The sequence below is a fragment of the Lepidochelys kempii genome, chromosome 2 (genome assembly GCF_965140285.1).
Source record: "Lepidochelys kempii isolate rLepKem1 chromosome 2, rLepKem1.hap1, whole genome shotgun sequence".
Taxonomy (NCBI): domain Eukaryota; kingdom Metazoa; phylum Chordata; order Testudines; family Cheloniidae; genus Lepidochelys; species Lepidochelys kempii.
The window spans coordinates 25,807,025-25,822,875 of NC_136381.1; the positions used below are offsets into that span (position 1 = coordinate 25,807,025).

The 15,851-nt window shown below is 40.8% G+C and overlaps 1 protein-coding gene across 2 annotated transcripts in view; it reads left to right on the forward strand.

Annotated features, from left to right (window-relative positions):
• The window catches only part of SAMD12 (sterile alpha motif domain containing 12), a 238,033-nt gene that overhangs the window by 55,430 nt on the left and 166,752 nt on the right, over positions 1–15,851 (forward strand). The gene's annotated exons all lie outside the window — the stretch shown is intronic.

Genomic DNA, 15,851 nt, shown 5'->3' on the forward strand with positions numbered 1-15,851 from the left:
ACTTTATTTAAGTGGCTATCAACCTGCTTGTTCCAATAGTGCTTTGCAATACAATGATGGCATCAGGAATGATGTGAGGTGAGTTCCTTGACAATGCTGAAAAATACCCTAGCTTCACCTCACTTACTCTGCCACTTCACTTCTTTACAGTTTGCTGGTAAATTGTACTTGCATTATATTGACAGGAGCATCTGTCACTCATGATTCTTGTGTTCAAAGTGTGAGGTCTCGTTGCATGGAGGTGCTTTCACAAAAAATGTAACACCGTATCTGTTTTCTGCTTGTTGTCTGGATATTGTTTTTGATCTCCATCATAACACCTCGTGATATATTTCATTTGACAACGCAGTATATCCTTCCCTTCAGCTGGTTATGCTTATGACAGCCTTTTAACTGGCTAACTCCCACCAAGTAGCTGTCACTTTACTGGACTTTTTTTCCTTCTTCCTTTTTTACAGCTTGATATTGAATTTAATTTAAGACGAGGAATGGGTGGGGGATTATGTAGCATGCCTAGGTATGACCTGACTAGTCCAGGCATTGCCTGAAAGACTGTCCAGACTGTGGTTCTGATTCATCAAAGCACATAAGCACATGCCTAAGTGCTTTGTTAAACTAGCCCTGGTGCAGAAATTTTCCTATATGTCCTTATTCTGCATCACCATTTTCCTTTTTAATTCTCCTTCCTATGTAAGACAGACATCCTTCTTTTCGCTGGCTGAAATAATGGGTGAGTAACCTCCCACTGAACCATACTTGTTCTTCTCCTTGAAAGGTACCCCTGTTGACCTGCACACCAGGTGCATTTGAGTTCTATTGGCTGGTAGTGTCAGATTTCTGTGGTCAGATGTGAGCCGCTCGTGACATTTCGTTATGCTTCTGGTGAAACCCAAGAGAATGGTTCTATCTTTTCTTCCTTTAAAAATATACTGGACCATTTGAGAACCTGGGCCTAGAAGTCACAAGAGGCATGACTGACTCTAGTGGCATGAAGTTGTACTGACCAGTCATGAGAATCCACCTCTACTCCCGCGTATGAATAAAATAATTTTATATGGACATGGTTTTCATTGAAACTGGATATGGGCTGATTTTTCAGTCCTAGATTTATTTGCCTTTTACTACAGTTACTGAAAACTTTGTAAATAGATAAACACCACCATTCTCCATGCCACCATAATAAGAACTGCTTACTCCTTCTGGTCAAAACTGAAGCTTTCACCACACAGGCCCATTAGTTATGGTTCAACTTTGCTAATGCAAAATTGGAATTGCATTATTTGAAAATTTTTCATCTACAGATCATTCTTATTTTCCAAGATCACTTTACGAATAAATTAAACATAAGAGTTCTGAATTACAAATACAAATTGAGTATGTTTAAAAACTGGATATCATTATAAAAGGTGGTGGTTCCTTGCATCACCCAAAAAAAAAAAAAAAAGATTGTAAGCAGGCCCAGCTGTTTTGTAATACCTCCTGCTGGCCAACTGTTGCATTGCAGGCACTCCTTGCCTCAGTTTCTCTCCCTGAGGTGAATGTCCATGGCTTTCCACACACCAGTCAGTTCTGGAGATTTCTTAACCTTCTGGTCATGTCCCAAAACAAGAATTCCAAACGACAAAGTCCTCCCCCCAAAAATGTTTTTTCCCTTTGGGGCTGCTCGTCAGCCCACCCTCTGGACATGGTTCTCGGCCCCTTTTTGGGCTCTGTTTGTGAGTCTTTCTCCACTCTTGGCTAGAACCCTGGCCCCAGGCTGGTTCCCCTGGAGTAATCTTTCCCCTGCAGACCCTGGCTCAGGACTTTCCACAGGAGCTCCTTGTGGTCCCAACTGCCAGACTAATCTCTGAGTCTCCTTATAAGGCTTAGGTGACCATTAAACTATCAACTGACCCTCCTAAGACCCACCCCTTCAGGGAAGCACCTAATTAATGATGGCACAGATGTTGGTGGCCACATTTCCATTTAAAGGGGATCATCACTTTGGTACAAACCTTTTTTATAGGTTTCAGAGTAACAGCCATGTTAGTCTGTATAGTCAGAGTTGGCATTGAGGTTTATTGCATGGATTGGTTCCTGAGTTAGAGTTACTTTGGTGCGGTGTGTAGTTGCTGGTGAGAATATGCTTCAGGTTGGCAGGTTGTCTGTGGGCGAGAACTGGCCTGCCTCCCAAGGTCTGTGAAAGTGAGGGATTGTTGTCCAGGATGGGTTGTAGATCAGTGATGATGTGTTGGAGAGGTATTAGCTGAGGACTGTATGTGATGGCCAGTGGAGTTCTATTGGTTTTTTTCTTGGGCTTGTCTTGCAGCAGGAGGCTTCTGGGTATATGTCTAGCTCTGTTGATCTGTTTCCTTATTCCCTCATGTGGGTATTGTAGCTTTGAGAATGCTTGATGAACCAATCCATGCAACAAACCTCGATGCCAACTCTGCCCACATATCTACACCAGTGACACCATTACAGGACCTAACCAGATCGGCCACACCATCACCGGTTCATTCACCTGCACATCCACCAATGTAATATACGCCATCATGTGCCAGCAATGCCCCTCTGCTATGTGCATCGGCCAAACTGGACTGTCCCTATGTAAAAGGGTAAATGGACACAAATCAGATATTAGGAATGGCAATATACAAAAACCTCTAGGAGAACACGTCCATCTCGCTGGACACACAATAGCAGATTTAAAGGAAGCCATCCTGCAGCAAAAAAAACTTCAGGACCAGACTTCAAAGAGAAACTGCTGAGCTTCAGTTCATTTGCAAATTTGACACCATCAGCTCAGGATTAAACAAAGACTGTGAATGGCTAGCCAACTACAAAAGCAGTTTCTCCTCCCTTGCTATTCACACCTCAACTGCTAGAAGAGGGCCTCATCCTCCCTGATTGAACTAACCTAGTTATCCCTAGCCTGATTCTTGCTTGCATATTTATACCTGCCTCTGGAAATTTCTACTACATGCATCCGATGAAGTGGGTATTCACCCACGAAAGCTCATGCTCCAATACGTCTGTTAGTCTATAAGGTGCCACGGGACTCTTTGCCGCTTTTAATCATATTTTAGTTGTTTGGGTTTTTTTCCTCCAGAAAATCGAAAATTGATTTCTCTGTTTAACTGATGTTTTCAGAATCTGTTTGTTAATTAAAAATGTGGTCCTGTCCAAATTCTTGAATATTTTAAGGGATCACTTAAAAATACATCCTCAACTCTTTCGCAGTCCATCTTTTCTTTCCAGAACTTTTATGTTAGTCATTCACAAAGAGTTTTACAGGCAGTGTAGCAGCAGAAAGGTAATTTGGGATATAACAAAAAGATTCCTATTTTCCCAACTTAGGGTACCCCAAGCATATCTAAAAAGAAATTGATTTTGGGGATCCAAATGTGCTTCTTTGCTGCTTTTTGTGCTAAATTACAAAAATGACGTTGCTAAATTATGACCTTTTGAACAGTCTATAAACAAGATCTGACAAGAACTTAAAAAACTTGTTCAATGATGTCATTTTCAATTATCTGCTTCATAAATACTATTATTTCTTTTTATATTTGTTCAAGACCTATAGGCCCCAGTTTTGCAACCACTTAACCTCATTCCTAACTTTAAACACATGGGTAGTTCCACTCCTTTCTCTCACCCGTTGTCTGTCTTATCTGCTCACATTGTAAATGTGAGGCAAAGTCTCTCTCTTGCTGCAGGTAATACCACATCCATCCCAGCATATGCCTTTCTTTCCTTGTCATTCTTCTTTTGTACACTAGTTTACATATTAATACTCTGAAAGGTTAGGCCATGGCATTTGGTAAATTGGTCAGTATGCAGATGTGTACATTCACTTTTTGGCTGGATGTGCATACACACATTGGATGTTACAAACTTGAGGGGTCTAGAAACTACAAATACTTACTTGCAGACCTGCTCAAAGTTTGGGGCTGTATTCTTTAAGGGATCTTGGGCCCCATTCTAACATGTTCTCCAGATTTGTAATCTATTCATGCTCCCAAGCACAAACAGGCATCAACATTTATTAACACTTGGTTTTTGAGAATCTCTTATTTAAGACACTTCTCATACTGTGATTCAAATTATTTACTCAATATTGCTGTCCTCCACTTCAATGCTTTGTCATTCAAAAGTACAACAGACTTGTTTAAGGAGGACGGTACAGTCAATAAAGACCGTAGAAATGCCAGTGAATACATTGACCCTAGAAATTGGCAGCTTTGTAAACAGCACCTGATGAGATCCTTTGAAAGTCATTGTTTAGAACTTTGCCGAGCTGTTAAGGGCCAGAACAGGACTTGAGTGCTAATGTTGTTCTGAACTCTGAAAAATGCTATCTAATCATGCACAAGCTATCATTTTGATTTTTGTATTATTTTGAGCTGGCAATTTTAACTACTGTGTACTTTGCACAATGGAACAAACAGAGCATGAAATTAAAGGTCACATATTAAATCTACTGATTTTTAACTTTTTTTGTACAGACCCTTCTATGGTTAGGGGTACCCATAGCCTTGGTTATGTTTAGGCAATGCTGAAAAAGAATTTGAATACAAAACTCCTAACAAACGTAGTTGTAAGTTGAAATACTGTAGAACAATTATATCTGGAAAGGTTGGCAGACTCAAGGCTTGTACTGCTTTTAAGTCACTAAACCTAAATATAGCATGATGTGAGTAGCCATCATATTTTATAAGCTTGTTAAAATTTAATCATGTACAATATAAACAAAGACCGCAACTAGATATCAAATATATGTGATCTGAAACCCCACTCCTCACTTTCTTCTGTGTGTCCATTTTTTAAGAATGTAAACTCCTCCTAGCAGGGAGGGTAAGTGCAGTTCTTCTTCTCTGACTCAGAGATCTACCTTTTCACCCCTGACCAGTCCCTCACCATTCTGACCTGTGTCTGAGCTTGTCTCTCCAGCATCTCCTCCTAGATGTCTTGGCATCATTTTGCTATTCTCAAAACTAAACTCCTCTACCCCTCCCCTGAAACACTCTCTACTTCTTCCCTCTTACTCATCCCCTGCCATTATCTGTCATGGCTTAAAACTCCACCATTCTCCATGCCACCTAAGCCTGTAACTTGGGGTTTTTATTCCACAAAGTCGTCCCCTTGGAGGGAGGGAGAGAGAGAGAGGAAAAAAACAGATGTGACAAATGCTACTCCAGTTTAATGCCCTACTGGAAGGCGATTAGATGCTATGATGATGAGAGCTGTACAAGAGCTTGAATAGAAAAGTTTGTCACATGTGGCCAAATCTTGCGGCTGCCTCTGGTTCCTTCATAACATTTCTAAAATCTACCCTTTTATTTCAGTATGGACAGCCAAAACTCTCACCTAGTGCCTGCTCCTCTCCCATCTTGATTACTGTAACCTCATCCTCTCTAAATTTCCTGACACTCATTTCATCCCCTTCAGTCCATCCAGAATGCACTAAGGTCGTCTTTTTTTTGTGCATCACTCTGACTGCATCATTTCTTTCTTTGAATTCTACCACTGGCTCCCTCTGTTGCACCACATCAAATTCTAGCTCCTTCTCCTTTGTCTTCAAAGCCCTTCCCAACTCTGTCCCCTTACTAATAGGGCTGCCAATTTTGATTCGATGTATTCCTGGAGGTTTCATCACATGATATAGTCTTTAATTAAAGATTAATTGCTGGAGCCTCCAGGACAATCGTGGAGGGTTGGCAACCCTACTCACTAATTGCCTTGCATTGCCTGCTAGACTTCTATACTTGTTGCCAATTCTCTCTGAAATGTCTTTATGCCTTTTACAAATGGAACCCTGAATTGATCCGCAATGGCTATATACTTTCTTCAAGACCCACCTCTTCCACAGAGCCTACCATTACGTCATGATTTCCAGGTGGGGTTGGAGGTGTGCAGATGAGGGGATGTGAGAGGGTGTCCTGCCTCCCTTACTTCCAGATACAGATGCTGTCTCTGTTTCCCCTTGCTAATTGGCTAGGGTAGCCCTTTGGCTAAGCCCCAAGACTACTACTCCCTTTTCAGGGTAAACAGGCCAAACTGCTTCACCTATAGGTGCAGAAGCTCATGAGTAGTCGTTTACCCCTGGACTTCTTCCACAGGCCTGTGAGCAGCTGCTGTGCTCTCTTGGTCTCTCACCAGTCTCTAGCTTTCTAAACCAAATCAAGCCTCTCTTCCTCTGGGTTCTTCACCAAGCCCTTTTCCTGTTCCATTAGGTCTCTTCCCAGTGTCTTCCATAACCCAGGCTCTTTGTCAGGAGTGGCTCCACAGCAGGTCCTGTTCCTTTCAGTTAAATACCCACAACAGTTCTCATATGCTTCCCTCATCTCTCACTCACAGTCCTTGCCCTACGTATAACGTTGCCCAATCTACATTGATTATCTTCGTGGACCGCAAGTCCCGGAATGCCTTGGTTCTGGGCAGAATCAGGAACCTTGACAAAGCTGGATCTTCAATCCCACTTAAAGGGCCACCTTTCCTTGTGATATGATAGTTGATACATAATGCACATATAGAAAATGCGCATGAAAGTTGTATATATTTCTTTGTATTCTCTTCCCCCAACCACCCTTCATGTTTCACTTGTCTTCATCAATTGTATAGTGCTGTTTTTATGTTTGTACAACACCTAGCATAAGAAGCCTTGTTCCTGGGTTGGGCCTCTGGGCACTACTGCATTAGAAATATTTAATAAGATCTAGCTTTATAACAGAGTAGCATTTAACTCAAGAATGCTTTTTTAATTTTTTTGGTACCTAGACATTCAAAGCACCTGGTTGAAAATCATGTTGGGATGATGTACAAAAATTGAATGTGACTGTGTTATATGTTGTTGTTACTCTAAAATCCCTCTTCTTCTGCTCTTCAGGACCTTGCAAATTAGAGAATTAAATGTGATGCTTGGTTTCAATATGAGGGCACAGCATTGTGAAAAATGCAGCCTCTTTTTGCAGTGGACATAAGTTAATGCCAGACACATTTCAACTGTACATTCTGAAAATTCCTAAGAGACGATAAAAAGATTTGCAGTGCGTCTTCGCTGGCAATGGGTTTACTATGCACTGGCTTGCAGCTATAATGCTGCACAACATACATCTATGGTCAGATTTCACTTCCAGAGGAAAAAAGGAAAAATTTGCTTTTGTGATTGTTAATAAACTGCTATTCGAATACTTAACACGGTATATTTAAATCCTATAGAAAAAAATATCTATTGAACTGAAAAATGCATCCACTGCAGCATTGAGAACAAATGTTCTAATTCCTAGTGTCCATCTAAGAATATCTTGTAGATTAACAAGCATTTCTTTTAGGACCCCTTACTTCCCAGGTATTTGAATGCAACCTGGTATACACTTTTTTTTTTTTTTTAAATGACAGCTGTTTTGAACTGTGGAAACAGCATTCTTCTAGGGAAAAGTCAGTCTTTGCCTTTGAATTCTAGTGCAATAAAAGAGTTTAACTATTTAGCCTTTCATCATGAGGACATACATATGTTTCTTCCATTCTTCAAAAATTCCACAAGTGTTTCAATAGATATATCTTAAAATTCAGCATAAAGAAGATGTTTATATTTTAGGTATGAGGCTCCTGACCCTTTCTGAACGGGTTCCTGGTGGAATTTTATATTCCGACACAGGTATCATTACTGCATGACTTTCTTATTTGATGTAGTTGTTTGATGTTTTTGTATATGAAGGGTTCCTATGTACATGTAACCGAGACTGGTCATTTGATATTGCTACTATTTGACTCGTCTGTGAAGTTCTATCCTGCATTCCTTCATTGGTTCTCTCACAGATCTACGTCTAATGATATCTAGGTTCTCTTACTGATCTTTATCTAGTGATGATGACAACTGGGTTCAAAGAGAAGGAAGACCAGTAATAGTTATTCTTTAGTGAAAGTATTAATGAGGAGGAGGACTATATTGGAGATCATATGGGAATCTTGTGGGATTTTGTAGGGTTCTATAAGCCCTTCCTTTGGCTATGTATGATAGTGCTGGGAGAGATGGTGAAGGGTTTGGGCCGTGATGCTTTCAACATGCTGGTGACAAATAGCTCTAGGTCTTGAATTGAGGCTTGGTGTGATGTCTTCTTCCCCTATGTTTGGCCAAATTGGGGCCATCATTGAGGATAAGCTCGAAGTTTGGTCCAGGTAAACTGAAGGCAGTGTTGTTCGACTGGAGGAAAGGATTTGGAAAGCTTGGTGAGAATTGTGCTTGTCCCCATTGTGGAACCCATGCATCTGAAGAAGTGGGTTTCTTACCCATGAAAGCTTATGCCCAAATAAATGTGTTTTTAAGGTGCCACCAGACTCCTCGTTTTTGTTGTTGTTGAAGAGTGTCAGTTAGTTGTAGCACATATAGTTAGTTCTGGACCCTCAATTGCTTCTACAGTCTGAGTGGCTGTGGTGGCCAGAAGAGCTGCCTTTTTTTTTTTTTTCTTCCTTACATGGTGCAATGATTTACAACTCTTTCTCCGATATGCACCTTGGCTACTGTTATCTGGGCCTCTGTGGTCCCTAGAGTAGCTGAATATGACATACTCTACATAGGGCTACCCATAAATACCGTTGAGAAGCTTCAGCTAGTGCAGAAGGCAGTGACACATTCTTTCAGCAGGATTGGAGAGAGAGAGCACAGGATACCAGTTCTGCAGTGCTAGCACTGGCCTCCTCATACAGTTTAAACAGTTGATTTCTAGAACGACTATCTTACCACACGCCGTTGTGGCAGGTTGGTCACCAAAGGTTCTCACGTTAACTATCCTGAGATTTAAATATCTGAGGCCATGCGATCGAGCTTTTCAGTGGAGCATGTGTTACCCCTGCTGTGGTTCTGAAAACCCTTGGTAACTTAACTATTTCACTCCAGGCGGTATCAGGAATAAATCGGTGGGAACACAAGCAATTCCATCATGATAAAAGATTTATGGAAGTAAGCATGCTCTATCTAAAACTGCAGTGCATTAGATTTAAGCACACACAGACACAAGCAATAGGTTTAGAACATCCCAGATATTTACCTAACATCTGGAACGGTGTTGAGTAATTAACAGCAGGTTCCCAGTGGGCAGTTGCTCACCCACCAGGGAGAAAAGATGTCAGGAAAAAGTCTCTCAAGATGGCTTCAGAGGACTGCTCCAAAGTATACTCTATTAGCTAGTCTTTTATAACTAACTTCTACAAAACATATAGGTCATAATGATCCCTACTAAATCATCATTTTCCCTAACTTTCAATAAACTTCTAATATCAGACGAGCTCAGACTCAAGGTTTTCCAACTACCAAGATTTTCAGTCTCACTTGTTTACTTTTCTTTCCCCTCCTCCCGTTCTGCTTAGCAGAAACTGTAGATAGTTTTGACCTTGCTTTTGAAAGCCTGTTTTTCAAATTAGCCCTTAACTATGTGGTGTTCTATTTTATTAATTCATGGTGGCTGAATGCACATAATATGGTTGCAACTGGCTTGATCACATTCTGGGATACACATATCCACCAAATCCAGGGTTACAGATGAGCAATTCCAGAATTCACTTACCCTGCTAATCCAGTCAAGCCTAAATTTAACCTTCAAGCCAAAGCCCTTCTGGAGAGTTTTCTGAGGAAAAGCACTGTATAGGAGCAATTATTATTTATTTATTTATTTATTTAGACTTTTGCCTGGTGTAGGTTGGTGGGCAAGAGTTTTATGTTGACTCTTTTTTGAGGATATGTTCTGAGATTTTGTTCGTTTGTGATAGCTGTACATTTAGGTGGTGTTTCATGATTATATTCTTTCTACTCTGCTAGTATCTCGAGGATGTTAAATAGCAGCTACTAAATTTAGATATTTTAGATCAACTCTCTGGAGAACTTGCATTCAAGAGTTTCTAAAGAGCTGTGTGAACAACTCACACAACCATTAATGTTGATTTTCAGTAATTCTTGGAATACTGGGGAAGTGCCAGAAGACCTGAAAGCAAGCTAATGTTGTGCCAAAAATTAAAAAGGGTAAACAGGGTGATGTAGGTAATTATAGGCCTGTCAGTCTGACATTGATCCTCGGCAAGATAATGGAGCAGCTGATATGGGATTTAATTAAGAGAGAATTAAAAAAGAGTAATATAATTAATGCCAATCAACATGGGTTTATGGAAAATAGATCCTGTCAAACTAATTTGGTATCTCTTTTGATGAGATTACAAGTTTAGTTTATAAAGGTTATAGTGTTTATGTTGTTAGACCACTGTAAAGCATTTGACTGGGTACCAAATAACATTTTGGTTAAAAAAAAAAAAAAAAAAAAAAAAAAAAGTAGAAAGATATAAAGGTAACTTAACACACATTAAATGGATTAAAAACTGACAGATCTCAAAACACAATTTTAAATCAGGAATCATTATTGAATGATGATGTGGTGCAGTGGTTCTCAAACTTTAACAGCCTGAGGACCCCTATTGTGATTTAAAATTTTTCGCAGACCCCCAAGTGCCCCACTCAGCCCCAGGCCCCGCGCCCAATCCACCTCTTCCAGCCTCTTTCTGCCCCCATCCCCGCTCCTCCCCCTCCCTCACAGTGCCTCCTGCATGCTGCTGACCAGCTATTTTGTGATGTGCAGGAGGCCCGAGGAGGGAAGGGGAGGAGTTGATCAGCAGGGTTGGCGGACCCCCTGGAGTACCCTGGGCCCCAGTTTGAGAAACGCTGGTGTAGTGTGTTTCTAGTGGGATCCCATAGGGATTGGGTCTTAGTCCTAAGCTATTTAATATTTTTATCAATGACTTGGAAGAAAACATAAAATAATCACTGATAAATTTTGCAGCAGACACACACACACACACAAAATTAGAGAAGTGCTAAATAATGAAAAGGACAGATCGCTGATTCAGAGTGATTTGGATTGCTTGGTAAAATGGGTGCAAGCAAATGACATTTATTTTAATATGGCTAATGCCAATGCAGACCTCCAGGAACAATGAATGTATGTGATACTTATAGGCTGGGGACTCTATCCTGGGAAGCAGTGATTCTGGGAAAAAAAAACGTGGGGGTTGTGGAGGATAATCAGCTGAACATGAGCTCCCCTATAGCCAAAAGGGCAAAGGCACTCTTCAGGTGCATAAACAGGGGAATCTCAAGTAGAAGTAGAATGGTTATTTTACCTCTGGAGTTGTTGGAATACTGCTATTCAGTTCTCACATCCAGAATTCAAGAAGGATATTGCTACATTTGAAAGGGTTCAGAGAAGAGCCACAGAAATGATTAAAGGATTAGAAAACCTACCATACAGTAAAAAGAAAAGGAGGACTTGTGGCACCTTAGAGACTAACAAATTTATTTGAGCATAAGCTTTCGTGAGCTACAGCTCACTTCATCGGATGCATTCAGTGGAAAATACAGTGTGGAGATTTATATACATAGAGAACATGAAACAATTGGTGTTACCATACACACTGTAACAAGAGAGTGATCACTTAAGGTGAGCTATTACCAGCAGGAGGGGGGGGGGGGACCTTTTGTAGTGATAATCAAAGTGGGCCATTTCCAGCAGTTGACAAGAACGTCTGAGGAATGGCAGGGGTGGAATAAACAAGGGGAAATAGTTTTACTTTGTGTAATGACCCATCCACTCCCAGTCTCTATTCAAGCCTAAGTTAATTGTATCCAGTTTACAAATTAATTCAAATTCAGCAGTCTCTCGCTGGAGTCTGTTTTTGAAGTTTTTTTGTTGAAGAATTGCCACTTTTAGGTCTGTAATCGAGTGACCAAAGATATTGAAGTGTTCTCCAACTAGTTTTTGAATGCTATAATTCTTGACGTCTGATTTGTGTTTATGCTCAAATAAACTTGTTAGTTTCGAAGGTGCCACAAGTACTCCTTTTCTTTTTGTGAATACAGACTAACACGGCTGCTACTCTGAAACCTACCATACAGTAGTAGATGCAAAGAGCTCAATCTAATTAACTTAACAAAGAGAATGTTAAGGAGTGACTTGATTATAGTCTCAAACAGAGGTTCTCAAACTGTGGTCCATGGACCACCAGTGTTCTGCGAGCTCCATTCAGGTGGTCCGTGGATAATTCCCTCTAAGGTATGTTCCTGGGCAGCCGCACATGAGAGAATGAGGGTCCATCCACCCCTGGGGGCAGGGAGGGGGCGGAGTTGGGGTGGGGACTTCGGGGAAGAGGTTGGAATGGCGGCAGGGAAGGGGTGGGAAGAGGCGGGGCAGGGGTGGGGCCTCATTGAAGGGGTGGAGTGGGGCGGGGCCGGGGGGCAGGGGAGCAAGGAGGGGGGTGTCAGTGATGCAGCCCTCGGGCCAATGCACTAGTCCTCATGTGGCCCTCGTGGTCATTTGAGTTTGAGACCCCTAGACTACATGATCACAATGGTCCCTTCTGGCCTTGGAATCTAGAATCTATTTATTCCTGTTGGTGTATTTATAAAGAAATATAACATACCTAAGTTGAGAGATGGACTACAATGTACTTCCTGCTTTAAGTTTTAGAAGATGTATTTAACCTCTTCCCTGGAAAGAGTGAGAGAGCTATGATAGAAGAGATTGAAGACTTATTCACCAGCCAGAGATTTTGCTATATCATAACCTCTGGATTTAGGTTAGTAGATTTTCATGATCTCCTTTATGGACCTAATAGGAGAGGCAAAATGATAACCTGAAATTGCTCACTCTTTTGGGCTGACAGTAATGGAAATTTCAAAACAACTTTTACAAGTTGTATCTGACAACACACATTTGTGAAAGTGCTAGAACAAACTGCATGATAATACCAAGAGACTCCACCCATAGTCACAACAGATAAAAACAGATATGACTTTATATCCGTTTTACAGGGGAAAAATGTATTCAGCCTACTAGTGTAAAACCAAAAGGAGATGGAAAATATGTAAGTGAAAAGAGGTGCAGCGCAAATGAGGATATATTGCAAAGTGGTCTTCGTTCTGTAGATTCTGTTCTTTGCAGGTGTGAATGGGTGCAGCTGCATTGGCACTAGCAGAGACTTTTGTCCCATGTTAGTTCAAAATCACTTTGACATTAGCCAGTGTGAAATATTTACTGCTAAGTAGCTGCAAATTTTGTACATGTTCACTCTCCTTGACATAGTGAATGCAGGCCACTGTTACCATGGGTTGTAGAAAATATGAAATCTTTAAGAGAACACTTTAATAATTCTCTAGACTCCCTTTTGCAGGACATTTTAAATCATTGTAGTGCTGAATCTTCCCTTCTTGAACCCAAATTATTCTATATAAAAAAGAAATAGTTTGGCCTGGGAATCATATATCCAGTGTATATTGTGATTGAATTAAATATGTTTCAACCATATTGTTACACTGCAGAGGACATAACCCAGAAGGTTTGGGTTTACCAATGTATAAAATGTGAACTCAGTAATTCATTTTAGCTGTAGAGAGACCAGTTTTGCAGAAATATATCCAGAACATTAACTCTTTTTTACAAGTACGTGACAATTTTAACTGATAGCGATACTTAGTTAAACTCCAGCCCAATGTAGCATAGATATGCTGTCGGAGAGAAGGGTGGAGGAGAGAAAATCTTGAAAGGGACAGAAATATTGTCAGGGGGGTGAAGCAGCAGATTGTGCTGACAGAGCTAAATAATATACACAAAGCAAGGAATGCATGTTTGTATGAGCTCCGAACTAAATTGAAACAGCCGGTGAGAATCAGTGTTAACAGCTAGCGTGATGTATGATTGGTTTTGTCTTTGTTCACACTAGAAAGCACTGCTGGTTTAATCATACTCATATAGTTAAAGTAAAAAGAAAAGGAGTACTTGCGGCACCTTAGAGACTAACCAATTTATTTGAGCATAAGCTTCCATGAGCTACAGCTCACTTCATCGGATGCATACTGTGGAAAGTGTAGAATCATAGAATCATAGACTATCAGGGTTGGAAGGGACCTCAGGAGGTCATCTAGTCCAACCCCCTGCTCAAAGCAGGACCAATCCCCAATTAAATCATCCCAGCCAGGGCTTTGTCAAGCCTGACCTTAAAAACTTCTAAGGAAGGAGATTCTACCACCTCCCTAGGTAACGCATTCCAGTGTTTCACCACCCTCCTAGTGAAAAGGTTTTCCTAATATCCAACCTAAACCTCCCCCACTGCAACTTGAGACCATTACTCCTTGTCCTGTCCTCTTCTACCACTGAGAATAGTCTAGAACCATCCTCTCTGGAACCACCTCTCAGGTAGTTGAAAGCAGCTATCAAATCCCCACTCCTTCTTCTCTTCTGCAGACTAAACAATCCCAGTTCCCTCAGCCTCTCCTCATAAGTCAGACCCCTAATCATTTTTGTTGCCCTTCGCTGGACTCTCTCCAATTTATCCACATCCTTCTTGAAGTGTGGGGCCCAAAACTGGACACAGTACTCCAGATGAGGCCTCACCAATGTCGAATAGAGGGGGACGATCACGTCCCTCGATCTGCTCGCTATGCCCCTACTTATACACAGATCTTTTTATACACACAAAGCATGAAAAAATACCTCCCCCCACCCCACTCTCCTGCTGGTAATAGCTTATCTAAAGTGATCACTCTCCTTACAATGTGTATGATAATCAAGTTGGGCCATTTCCAGCACAAATCCAGGTTTTCTCTCCCCCCCCCCCCAAACCCACTCTCCTGTTGGTAATAGCTTATCTAAAGTAACCACTCTCCTTACAAAAAGAGTAAAGTAAAAAGAAAAGGAGTACTTGTGGCACCTTAGAGACTAACCAATTTATTTGAGCATAAGCTTTCGTGAGCTACAGCTCACTTCATCGGATGCTCGAAAGCTTATGCTCAAATAAATTGGTTAGTCTCTAAGGTGCCACAAGTACTCCTTTTCTTTTTGTGAATACAGACTAACACGGCTGTGACTCTGAAACTCTCCTTACAATGTGTGTGATACAAACCCACCTCGTGTGGATGCTGTTACGCCAGTACATCTTATTCTGGTTCATAGGTCTGATCATAATCCTGCAATTTTGTTATACATCTTTTTAAGTTCATGTACTAGATACATGAATCATTTTATTTTCTTTGTGTTTCTTTTCATGTTTCTTCCTGCCTTTATGTAGGAATATCTGTACATAATATTCCAAAAATAGTCGGTGAAATTGATCCATATTAATGTGTGGTTCTGCTCTGTAAAACTCATTGTGGGGTTTATTGTGTTTCACTAACTACATATCAAATTTGTTTAATTTACAAGTAAAATTATTATTTTTCCTAGCTTTCAGCTGGGTGAACTCAGCGTGGGACCTGAAATTCAACCTGGCTTCTCACCAGTAGTAGCAGATATTCTGCAAGCCAAATTCTGTTCTCTGTTAAACCAGTGCATCCCAATTATCCCCAAACTCTGCCCTCATTGGCACAGGAAGTTGTACAGGGGGTCATGAAGATTAAAAAAACCAGCTTGACGTTATGACAGGTTTCAGAGTAGCAGCTGTGTTAGTCTGTATCCGCAAAAAGAAAAGGAGTACTTGTGGCACCTTAGAGACTAACCAATTGCTCAAATAAATTTGTTAGTCTCTAAGGTGCCACAAGTACTCCTAATGTCAAGCTAAAAGAAAAGAAGCCCAGGTTGAGTTTAATGGACTGATGGATTTAACTAATAAGCTATACCACTTTTTACTTATAAATATAACAAACTTGGTATGGACCCAATAAATCTGAAGCCCCATTGAGCCAGTTGAACAATCACTTTTATGAATAAAATATCACTTTGACTCTGATCCATCTATCTGGAGAAAGGGAAATGAATGGTTTGTTGGTTCAGAGTTCACTCCCTGCTTCAGAGGAAGAGGTGTATTTTGTAATGTAGAGCACTAGCTAAGCAAAGAGG